At 36.8% G+C, this 13,019-nt stretch overlaps 1 protein-coding gene and 1 pseudogene across 2 annotated transcripts in view; one reads left to right on the top strand and one right to left on the bottom strand.

The window, feature by feature from the left end:
* The window catches only part of Cpeb1 (cytoplasmic polyadenylation element binding protein 1), a 92,172-nt gene that overhangs the window by 41,704 nt on the left and 37,449 nt on the right, over positions 1–13,019 (top strand). The window lies entirely within an intron of this gene.
* Positions 11,543–12,495, bottom strand: LOC118586243 (annotated as a pseudogene).

Genomic DNA, 13,019 nt, shown 5'->3' with positions numbered 1-13,019 from the left:
GGAGTGAGATTTTAACATCAAACTTGTAAACCAGCTTCAAAGAGAGTTCATTCATGGAATTCAGCCACTTACGTTTTGGACAGCTCAGCTGTTCTCAAGTATTATGTTCAAGAGAAAACTAGTTTTTTCATTGCTTTAGTCATTGAGGTTTATTTAGGCAGATAAACCTCATAAACAAGTGACAGGTCTAAAGTAAAAACTCTAGTTGACAAATTCGGTCTGTAGAAAGCCCATTTAGCCCACAAGTCAGTCCCTTTGATGTTAATTATGAGCATTCAGGATCACCAGGTATTTAGGAAAGCTACATCTCAGAGACAAGACCAAGGGAAGAAAGAAGAAAATACCTTCTGAGGCATGTAATCAGGGAAAATTACAGAGTTAAAGGTTTTAATTTTTTATTTGAAACTTGGTGTGTTTAAATTGTGTTAATTTCATTTTGTCATTGATTTCATGTAAAATTTAAGACTGGCTTTTTTGCAAATACCAAAAGAAAAATTCAGTATTACTTAGAGGATGTTAAATATGAGCAACTTACCCTATTTAGTAAGAATTTTCTTTCTAGTGATGTTGGTTGTAAAAGTTGTTGTCGAAAATGGACCAAAAAATATCAAGAGGCATTATACATAACTACTAGTGACATTTTGGTCTGTCTCCCCATAGTTTTCTAACATACAGATTTCATCTACATGAAATCTTTCAGAATGTACTATGTGTTAAATTCCCTATTTATCTTCCTTTTCCTGTCATTAATTTTTAAGGTTTGTATGACATTTGACTATGTAAATTGATACATTATAGGAGCCTTAGGTATATGAATAGAATTTTGGTAGATTAAAACCAAGTGTCTGTTTTATAGACTTGTAAGAAGTACTTAAAGTTAAAACTTCTGCTACATCTGTGGTTACCTCTGAAAGTAGACTTCACCATCTAAGAGCTTTCAACACAATCTTTGATAATCCTCCAGAAGTTGACCAACTAACTTACTCTGCCACTGGGTATTAGGGATTGAACCCAGAGCCTTGTGCATACTAAATAAGTATTCTACCACCAAGTTATTTGCCCTAGGCCCCTAATGTTTTTTGTTTGCTTTGGGGTAGTACTAGAGATTAAACTTGGGCTTCATGAATGCAAGGCTACTGCCTCAGCTCTACTGATTTTTATTTACAACTTGGGGACAGCTCTAAATGGATATTGGACTCTAGAACTATAAATTGGAACTGTAAAGGTGGCTCTTAACTCCACTTCCAGAGTCCATAGATTATATTAAGCTGGCCTTTATTCAACAGGTTTCATTTTTGCTTTTCTTAAGGATGTAAAATTACCATCTTCAAGTATAATGAACATGGCAGTGAGACTGGGAAGCATCAGAATAATCAAGCTGACTTTTTGCAGAATAAGTAGATAATTGTAGGAAGGCAAGGGGAGAGCTAGAGTTAAGAATTGAATTCTTGGCCTGTGGTGGCTGCACACACTTTTATTCCCAGCACTCGAGAGGCAGAGGCAGGTAGATCTCTGTGAGCTTCAGGCCAGCTTGGTCTACAGAGTGAGATCCAGGATAGCCAAGGCTATACAAAGGAGCCCTGTCTTGAATAGAATTTAATTCTTAGAACTAAAATGATTGTCTAGTGGTTAAGAATATTTAGTGCCATTTCAGAGACCCTAAGTTTAGTCCCCAGCACACTCACAGTAACTCTCACAATCATGAACCTCCAATTCAGGGCATCTGACATCCTCCCCTGGCTTCTGTAAGAATTGGATGCACATGGTGCACTTTTATATGTGCATGCCAAACATTCACACACATAAAATAAAAATAAATCTTAGAACTAATTGAATTCTTGGTAGGACAGTGTAGCTAGCTAGGATCCTGCCTGGGCCCTGCAGTCCTGTGGTCTGCTTATAAAATAATCACTCAGGTTATATTAATGAAAACTGCTCAGCTATTCGCTCAGGCCTACTACTGACTAGCTCTTACATTTAAACTCCCGGCCCATTTCTGTTGATCTATATATTGCCATGTGCTCCATGGCTTTACCTATGTGCCATTAGATGCTGTTCCCTGGATGTGGGCTGGTGTCTACTAACTCAGCCTTCCACTTCCCAGAATTCTCCTTGTCTGTTTATCCCACCTATGCTTCTTGCCTGGCTACTGGCCAATCAGCATTTTATTTATCAACCAATCAGAGCAACACATTCACAGCATACAGAACATCCCACAGCAGGACAGGGTGGATTTAATGCAAAGCTCCATGGGGACCTGAGTGAAGAAGAGAAAAACTGTAGATAATGCCCTAATAAAATAGGCATGAGCAAGGATATGTTAAGAGAATGGCCCTGGACCTTAGAAAGTGTCACAGAATGGGGAAAAAAGGAGTATATGTTGGTCATTGGGTTTATTGGTGCCAACAGGTCTAGATTTGGATTCTACCTCTACCTTTGATAGAACTGTCATTTCTGTTTACTCTGGGCCTTGTTTGTTCTCCAGTGAAGAGGAGGACATTTGGCCAGGAGGTGTTTCAGATCTTGTACTACTTTTCTTTGTGGTTCTGTTTCCTGGTACTAGAATTTCAAGAGCTTTGATTCCCTGAGATTTTTGCTCTGTGTGTACTATTTGCTTGTTTGATAAATTCCTATGAAAGGGCCTAAATTACACAGAGAACTCTTACTTGAAAAATGACTAAATTAATGAGAACTAACTATAGAAAAATATGTTGAAAGGTTCTCAATATATAGTTCATAAAATACAAAGGGATGATTGAAAAGCCAGGGATGTGGAATCTAAGACTCCAGCTTCATCAATATTGTCTTAACTCTGCTTCTTCTCCAAGGTGAGTATCTAAGTTAGGGTTTTATTGCTGTGAAGAGACAACCATGACCATGGGAACTCTTATAAAGGAAAACATTTAATTGGGGCTGTAAACAGCGGCATGCAGGAAGACTTGGTGTTGGAGAAGTAGCTGAGAGTTCTACATCTTGAATCCTCAGGCAGCATGAAGAGAGTGACACTGGACTTCGCTTAAGCTTCTGAAACCTCAAAGCCCCATCCCAGTAACACACTTTCACTCACATGACCATATCTACTCTAAGAAGGCCACATGTCTTAATCCTCTCAAATAATGCTACTCCTTATGAGCCTATTAGGTTGAAGGGTATTTTCATTCAAACCACCACAGTGAGTTTGATTTTCTACCTTTGCAGATTTGTCTATTGTCTTAAGGAATGGGTTATATGCATACCATCTGGCATCTTGAACAGTCAGGAAATAACTTTGTCCACTTGTGCGTGCATGCATGCATGTGTGTTTAGAAAACCTGAAGGAAGAAGAATCCACAGAAGTCTGAGATCAAGAATTTTATTAAGGGATGAAGTAGGAATAATACACTCACAAGTACAGAATGAAGCAGTGTCGCTGCCTCTTTGTTTACTGGGGAAAGAAAGGATGAGGAGAGCCTTGGCATCAGGAAACCTTCCATATCCAAGAGAGCACGTGACCCTCCTCCTCAGTTCTTATCTGGTCACGTACCAAGAGAAGACCATGCCCATAGGGCTAGTCACCCCAATACCATTGGCTAAATGGATCGAATTCCACAACAAGAAATCTTAGTTTTGCTTGAGTCATGTTCATAATGGGACTGGTTTCTGTAGTCAAGGGAATAATAGTGTTACCATGTCTTGGATATGGTTTGAATATGTCTCCAAGAGGCTCATGTTTTAGAAATTGGTTCTCAGAGTAGTGAGTGATAATAAAACTAGCTGGCAGGGTAGTTTTTAAAAGGGGTTGGTCTTTTTTTGTTTTGTTTTTGAGAAAGGTGTTCACTGTTGTAGCCTTGGCTATCCTGGAACTTGGTCTGTAGATCAGGGTGGCCCGAAACTCACAGAGATCCACCTGCCTCTGCCTTCCAGGTGCTGGCATTTTTTTAAAGGCATGTGCCACCACCACCTGGTTTAAGGGGTTGGTTTTTTGAGGAAGGGTCTCACAAAGACTAGGATGGCTTTCATCTGTATCTCTGGGGATGACTTTGAGCTATCATTCTTGCTGCTTCCTCCTGTATGGTGCATTATTAGGCATGCACTACCATTACAGCTTGAGATGGCAGCATCCTGAGCAGGTAGAACCTAGGGAGAAGTAATTAGATTATAGGGCATTGTTTCTAGAAAGGATTAAAACAGTGGGAATATGAATTAGTTTTTTGAGAAGATTGTTGTGAGCCTTCCCTTTTCTCTCTCTCTCTCTTATCTTTTGAACTCACCAGGTGATCTATGTTTCTTATATTCCTTTTGACCATGACATTGTCCACAGTAAGGTATCACCAGAGCTAGGCTAATTTCATGCCCTTAAACCTCCAGAACCATACGCTAAATAAGCCTTTTCCTTTATAAAGTAACTAGCCTCAGACATTTAATTATAGTAACAAAATGGACCAGTATGCCCACATATAGACTATCAGTATGACTAGTGAAGTAGAATCCTACAAGAAGATGCTATTTGCCTTTTGGACCAATTTAATGCCATAAAGAGAAAAACAGTTCAACAAATAAACAGGCATATGAGAGATTTTCTAACAGCATGGTCTTGGAGATTCATAAACTACATGATCCTTGTCTCCAAATGTTTATGTAGAACTTAACTCAAAAATATACTTCACAGCCAGGCAGTGATGGTGCATGCTTTTAATCTCAGAACTTGGGAGGCAGAAACAGGTAGATCTCTTGTGGGTTTGAGGCCAACCTAGTCTACAGAGCAAGTTCTAGGACAGCCAGGACTATATAGAGAAATTGTTAAGTACATTTTTTCAACCCCTGCAGATGTACTTAACAATTAGTTAGCAATTTATACCCATTAGGGTGGACACTATAAACAATAGGAAACTCCAAAATATAAATTGATGATGATGATGTAGAGAAATTAGACTTGTGCATTGCTGGTTGAAAGTGTAATATTGTACAACTACTGTGGAGAATGTATGGTGCTCCATAAAAGCTAAACATAGAATTATTCATCATGTGGCCCAGAAACTCTACATCTAGGAAAATGCCTCTAAAGCAGTGCTTCTCAATCTGTGAGTTGTGACTCCTCTAGGGGGTCAAATGACCCTTTCAGAGGGGTTGCATATCAGTAGCAAGATTAGCTATGATATAGCAATAAAAATAATTTTATGGTTGAAGGGGTCACTACAACAAGAAGAATTGTATTAAGGGGTTGCAGCATTAAGAAGGTTGAGAACCCACTGCCCTAAAGATTTGAAAGTAGGAACTTGAACACTGTAGATAAATGTTCCTTTCCATAATGACCAAAGCATAGATTAGGTAACCACTGGAAGACAAATGGATAACAGAAGGAAGTATAAAACAAAGTGAATATTAAAAGCTCTAACAAGGAGGATGGTTTGATACATGTTACAACATGAATTAAACTTGAAAACATTATGCTAAGAAAAATAACTCAAGGGATAATTTATGTGATTCCACTCATGTACATGGCATTCCTAGAATAAAGAGAGTAAAATAACACCTATCAAAAGCCTGGGAGAGGTTGGTAGTAAATTATTGTTAAATGACATAGGTTTTAGTGGAATGAAAAAGTTCTGCAAGTGGACTGTAGTGATAGTTACTAAAAAGATAAATTGTACACTTAAAATGGTTCAAATGGTTAAGTTTTATATTGGGTATATTTTACCACAATGAAAATTTCTAATACAGGATACCCCTTGTACATTTAATTTAGTGAAAATTCATCCATTGGATTTGAGATAATAGATTGGAAACCTATCTGTTTAAAAAATAGTAGGTGTAGCTTAATAGTGTAGAATGTGGTGTTATTAGCACATATGAGGCCCGGGTTTGATCACTAGTAACCCATTTTTAAAAGGCAGGAGGCCTGGAGATTGCTCAGTGGTTAAAGCACATCTGCTCTTGTAGAAGACTCAAGTTTTGTTCCCAGAACCCATGTAAGCTGGCTCACAGCAGCCTGTAACTCCAGCTTCAGGGGATCTGATGCTGTCTTCTGGACTCCATGGGTGTCTATGTGTGTACACACACACACACACACACACACACACCATAAAAAGATGGGTACTTTGGGGATAGCTCCGTAGGTTAAGTGCTTGCAAACTTAAGTGTTTAATCCCCCCCTTTCCTATATGTATATATTTCATGAAGCTTCTTACAGTAGTAGGTTTCCATATGATTTTTCAAATGGTTTTTATTGTTTGTTGTCTTCACCAAATTCCATCCTCTATTTTTATTCTCCCAATCTAGTTTACCCCTTTCACTCTCCACAACAGTATATTCTATTTCTCCTTCCTTGGGAGATCCTCTCTTCTCCCCAAATCTCTTACCAGAGATAACTAACCTCTGTGATTATTTGGATTGTACACACATATCAAAGCTCAAAAGCTAATATACATATGTAACAAAACACATAATATCTGCCTTTTGGGGTCTGAGATACCTCACTCAATATGATCTTTTCTCGTTCCATCCATTTACTAGCGAAGTTCATGGTTTCATATTTCTTTATAGCTGAATAGTATTTCATAGAGTATATGTATGTACCACATTTTTATTATCCATTCATTCATAAGACATTATTATTCATTCATAAGACATTAGGTCATTTGCATTTTCTGGATATTCTAGAACAGCAGTGAATATGGCTGAGCATGTATCTGTGGAGTGGGATGTAGAGTCCTTTGAGAACATGCCCAAAAATGTGATACAGCTGGATCTTGAGAATAGAGCTATTCCCAGCCTCCTGGAACTGTCACACCAATTTTCATAGTGGCTGTACAAGTTTACACTCCCACCAGCAATAAATCTGTGTTCCCCTTTCTTACATCTTTGCCACCATGAGCTATCATTTGTTTAATTGATCTTGACCATTCTGACTGGTATAAGATCTCTGTACTTTTAATTTGCATTTCCTGATGACAAGAATGTTGAACATTTCTTGAAGTATTCCTCAGCCATTAGTGTTTCATCTTTTGAAAGCTCTTTGCAAAGTTTTGTATCAATTTTTTTAATTGAGTTTTTGTTTTGATTTGATTTTTTTTTCCAAGACAGGGTTTCTCTGTGTAGTACTGTCTGTCCTGGAACTCACTCTGTAGACCAGGCTGGTCTTGAACTCAGATCTGCCTGCCTCTGCCTCCCAAATAATGGGACCAAAAGCATCCACCACCACCACTCAGTGGGTTGTTTTCTTGATGTCCAATTTTTTTTTTTTTTTAGTTCTTATATAGTTTTAGATACTAACCATTTATTGGATGTGTAATTGGTAAAAATCTTTCCTCATTCTGTAGCCCATCACTTTTTCTGAATGATGTCTTTTGCCATACAGAAGCTTTTCAGTTTCATGAGGTCTTCATTTATTAATAGCTTGTTTTAGTGCCTGTGCTATTGGTGTCCTGTTCAGAAAGTCTTTTCTCTTGCTTATGAGTTCAATAACACCAGCATAGGTGATAGTTCACAAAAGCTGAGAACCTGGAGCACACTGCACAGCTTGCAAGCAGCTTAACAGATTGGAGAGTATTCTTTCCAAGTGACTCGCTTGGTATAAACCTCTTCCAGGCAGCCCAGCTGGTTCTGCTTCTTCCAGGCAGTTGGTCTGGTCTTAGTTTTGTCTTTGCAGCTTAGTTCTATTCTTCTGAGAGGGACTCTCAGTTTGTATTGCTTACTCTGGCAGGGAGGGGCCTAGTGAATCCAGTCAGTTTCAGGGACTTCCTAAAGCTATTTTGAGTTGTTTACCTTCCTGTCAAGGAGCTTCCCTGCTGGATGGAAAGTTTCAATCTTGGAAGAAACTGTTACACATCATCATCCTTTCAAGTTTGGGAAAGAATTGTGTTGGGATTTCAGTAGGGATTGGATTCAATCTGTGGATTACTATTGGTAGGATGGCCATTCTCATGATATTAATCCTGCTGATCCACAAACAGGAGATCTTTCCATCTTCTGATGTTAACTCATTTTCTTGAAAGTATGCCAAAGTGCTGCTTTGAAATTTCAGATGACTGTTTATCTTTTCATTTAGGATTACCTTGTTTTACTAGATACGTCTAAAGACTTTGGGGAAATTAAAATACTGTCTGTTTTTAAAATGATTTTTATCACTCAGGTTAAGCAGGTTTTTATCAAAATCTGCAGCCTATAGATTTTAATATATTATACAGAAATCTATAATAAAACCTTATTTAATAAAATCAGTTCTTACTGTTAAGCCAGTTAGTTCAGTCTTTAGTTTCTAAGCATTTTATTCTGAATATTTCACTCACACAAGAAAGTTGAAAGAATTACAAAATGAGTGGGTACCTGTAATATCTACCATCAAGATTTGATGAGCATATATCATATTCATTGTGTCACACAGCTGTTTACTCCTCTAGCCATTTGTGATATGTCTTATTTTTATGATTCAGTCCAAAGTAAGCTATAGATAGGAATATATAGTTCACCCTTGAATATTCAGTGTGTACCATTAACTGTTGAGCATTCATAGACTTCCGTTCTTTTCTATGTCAGCATTGTATACTTTTATTAGTAAATGATATTGCACTATATTAAAATACTATGTTTTGTTTCATCTTCACTTGGACTATAGCCAGATTTGGGCCATTATAAGTAAAGCTGTTACCATTCTGTACATCCTTTATAAGTTGGAGGAATATATACTTTTTATTCCTCTCAGTTGAATTTCTCAAGAGTAGATTTTCTGGGTAATGTGTGTGTTTAATTTTTTTTTTTTAAGACAGAATTTTTCTGGGTAGCCTTGGCTGTTCTGGAACTCCCTCTGTATACCAGGTTGGCCTAAAATTCACAGAGATCCACTTGCCTCTGCCTCCCAGTGCAGGGATTAAAATCGTGTACCACCAGTGCCCAGCTTGTGTGTTTAATCTTAAAAGAAGTTGCAACCTTTTTCCAAAGTGGTTGTTTCCAAAATGGAAATTCTGGCAGATAATAATCAAATGCTGGCAAAATGTGCTCTGAATAGTATAGTAGGTATGTCCTCAAGCTCCATTGTGTAACTTGAATTTCTTTGATTGCTAATGAAGCCAAGTGTTTCTTTTAAGTCCTTATTGGCTGTTTGTAATCTTTCTGGAGAGCTTTGCAGATCTGGCGCCTTTTTAAAAAGATTTATTTATTTATTACAAATACAGTGTTCTGTCTACATGCCAGATCTCTTTATAGATGGTTGTGAGCCACCATGTGGTTGCTGGGGATTGAACTCAGGGACCTCTGGAAGAACAGCCAGTGCTTAACCTCTGAGCCACCTCTCCAGCCCCCCCTGGAGCCTTTTTAAAGTTAGGAAATTTTTACCTCTGAGATTCCTTGTATACTCCACACATTAGCTATTTGTTATATAAAGTTGTAGATTTTCACATTTTATGGCTTACCTATTTGTTCTTGTAGTGTCTTGATCAGAAATATTTAATTTTGATAACATATAACTTATCAAAAACTTCTCAAATGATCATTGCATTCTATGCCTTACATGTCTTTGGGCTGGAGATAGAGTTCAATGGTAGAATGCTTGCTTAACATGTGTGAACACTGGTCTCAATCCCCAGCACTATGAAAATTGGAAAAAAAAAAAGCTTTCCGTCTCCAAAGCCTCCAGCCCCTACCAGGTTCATAGTTACACTTAAATTTCATGGTTAGGTGTTTGAGACCCAGATAATTTTTGTATATAGTATGGAGCATGACATCTAGGCTCATTTTCCCATTTTTCTGCTCCCATTTATAAAAAGTCTTTTGCCAATGAGTTGCTTACAGGCAAGCAGGCATTTGTGCCTATACTGACTACTAATATGATAGGAAATAACCTTTTGACAATATACAATCTCCTAGTATGTGAAGGTGGTATATAACCATTGTTCATCATGTGATTTTCTTATATTATAAATAAGAAAAATACAGACCACAGTAGATATGAGTGCTGAAAAATATAGAATAGTGATTTTTTTCTCTTTAGGAGTTTACAATTCTCACTTTTAGTAAGATAAACAACATAAGTAAAAGCAAGATTGCCTGTTAACATCTCAGTTTTTATAATCTATGAATGCATTTTCCCCACTACTAACAAATGTGTAAGAAGAGGAGTTAGAGAGTTTTCTTTTTTGGCTCTATATTATATTTTACCAGGGTCAGTATATGGAAAATGTCTAAGTTAAAATTGATAAAAATGTGAATCAATTATTGGATTCTGGTTAAAGAAGGAAATAAATGAGAATAATATTATAAAGGATCTAAAACAAGCAAACAAAATGTTATAGAAAAGTTCTAGGTGCCATGTAAACTTGGGCTTTTTTCCATTTATAGTTTTAAACAATGGAGCTATAAAAAAGATAAACTTTTATAGAGTAAATTACATTATTGTATATGCTCCATTGAAGGAACTTTTATATTACAATTATAGGGAAGAACTACGGTTTGCTTCATATTATGGAAATTATCTTAAATGAAAACATTCCAGAGTCCTTTTATTTTAGAATATCCTATAAACAACCAAACTGCCAGAGCATATTTATACAACAGTAAAATGTTCTCGTGAATTAAACTGAAGACTTCTTTTTTCCAATTAAACGAGCAAGAGAATGTGGAAAGGTACTTAACTTAGAATTGTTAACTTTCTAAGTACACTACACCTTAGATATTTTCTAAGCACCTTAATCACTATCAAGAACAAGAACAAAATGATTTTGTCATGCTTTTAAATTCATTGTTAGGAATAAAGCCTAAACATATTTGTCAGAGTTAACAATATGTTGTTGGGCTTCGGGGTTGCTTTCTCTTTCTGAAACTGACATTTCTCATCCAATTCTACTTGCTATGCTTTCAAATTAGTTTTCATTTGATCATTGCACTGTTGGAGCTTAGCTTCAGAAACTTTCAACTTTGCTATTTGTCTAATAAAACACGTTTATCTTCATGTTAACTACATGCTCTCTTTTCCATTTGTGCCAAAGTGCCCTTAGTAAGTGGTCTTTTCTTGTTACTAACTGCAAAATAAGTCATAATAGCAGATTTTCTACTTCAGTCATTCTCATGGCACATATCATTTGTGACATTCTGTCTATGTGTGTCTTTTTCCAGGCTATTTTTTTTGTTATGGTAAAATCAGTATTCATTATTTTCAGCTGCAGTGACACCCAAGGATACGATCTCCCTGGGATCCTTTTACCATTAACTTCAGTAATAAGATTACTACTCAACTACTGTTAAGAGCTAAAGAGACTTGTTATCTTTTTAACATCTTCTCATCATAGATACCAAAAATACTTTATATATACTTTCACATTTTACTAGAGAAAAATTTTGAAAATAAATATTTATTAAAATAATGAACATTACATGGTCATAATAGCCACTTCCTCTTATGTAAAGATTATAGTTAAAACATTAGCATATTATTGGTTATGCTATAAACATAATTAATACTTTCAGAAATATTTGTCTGTTTTTGCTTTCTTTTATGGCTATATCTTTCTCCATCACTCTTCTTGACTTAGAATTTTTATCTTAATTTCTTTTCATTTGTGTGGACTTCTATTCAGAACCCTTCTATGTCATAAGCTGTCAACATCTCACTAGCCAAATAACTCCCGCTAGACTTTTGTGAATCTACCATGGATGGCCTTCATTCTTTTCAGCAGCAGCATCTGCTTTTTCCTGTTCTTCTTTCCATGTGAACATTCTTAGCTCTATAGGACTGGTGACTTCTTTTATTATTTTCACTTCTGCAAGGATTTCAGGTAAGATATTGAACTATTTTGGCCATTATCTTGATTGACTTTAGCAGCCAAGTCTACAAACAGATCACTGTCATGTTTAATGACTTGAGAACCAGAGTGCTTTTTCTTTGTCTCCTCAATGACAAAATCATGAAGGGCAAAAAGAAAGTCATAGACAGACCATTTGTGATTCAGAGAAACTTCAACAGGCACTGAAGGTTATAGTCTCTGATTATTTGACTATAACAGTCACTGTCTTTTTCAACTTCAATTCTAGCTCTTTGAGTTGTCTGGAACTGTGACTACTTATCCAGAGTAACTTTTTTCTTCTCATAGAAAAAGGAGGGGGCTGGAGGGATGGCTCAGGTTAAGAGCACTGACTATTCTTCCAGAGGTCCCGGGTTCAATTCCCAGTGCCCACATGGCAGCCCACAATTACCTGTAACTCCAAGATCTGATACCCTCACACAAACATACATGCAGGTGAAGTATCAATGCACATAAAATAAAAATAAACATTTTTTAAAAAGAAAAAGGAAAAAGACAAAAACAGGATTATACATTCATCTTCTTCTTTGACAAAGCCCAGTTTCTTCACTCTGGAAGATTCCATGTGCTTTGCTAGCAATGATTTAGGTATGTGATGATTTTAATCATAAGGACATGTTGCTATTTCATCATTGGCCTCCACTTCCTCTTTGGGGTCCACCTGACTCAGGCTCCACTCCAGGCATATCATCAAATCCACTAGCATCTGGCAGCAGCCCTCCATGAACTTGCTCTGAAAATATTTTAACTTTATGTTCCTGAATTTATTTCATTATCCAATTTTAAGTGGTTTATGCTTGCTTTGACAATAAGTGAAGTGATACCATTCGATAGAAATGCCTCATAAACTCAGGATCTACTGGTTTAGAGCCCATGTCCTAAAAGAGCACTAGACTGTAAATAACATTACATTCTGCTCACTCAAAATTCTGCTTTAGGCAGTCCTTAGATGTACTATCTATGTAGTCTGTATCAGATTGCCAGCAGTTACTATCCACTGTACCTCTAAAGGGTAGGATGTCAGATACAAGAAGCAACAGAAAAGTAAACTTTGGATGTTCTACCTAGGGAGGTTTTTTAATTCTGTAGATAGGCCTTAGATGCTCCAGAGAATGGTCACTTGAATATCAACTTCAGACTCCCTAAAGTATGAATAAAAACCTCTCCTCACTGATGAGCCTGGCATCTAATCCATGTAGCCTTCAAAGTTCTTCTGTGGCACCAAAACACTGCTGCTGTTGATGTATC

The sequence above is a fragment of the Onychomys torridus genome, chromosome 1, assembly GCF_903995425.1.
Source record: "Onychomys torridus chromosome 1, mOncTor1.1, whole genome shotgun sequence".
Lineage (NCBI taxonomy): Eukaryota > Metazoa > Chordata > Mammalia > Rodentia > Cricetidae > Onychomys > Onychomys torridus.
The sequence above is the reverse complement of the archived record's forward strand: the minus strand, read 5'-3'. Positions and strand labels throughout refer to the sequence as shown.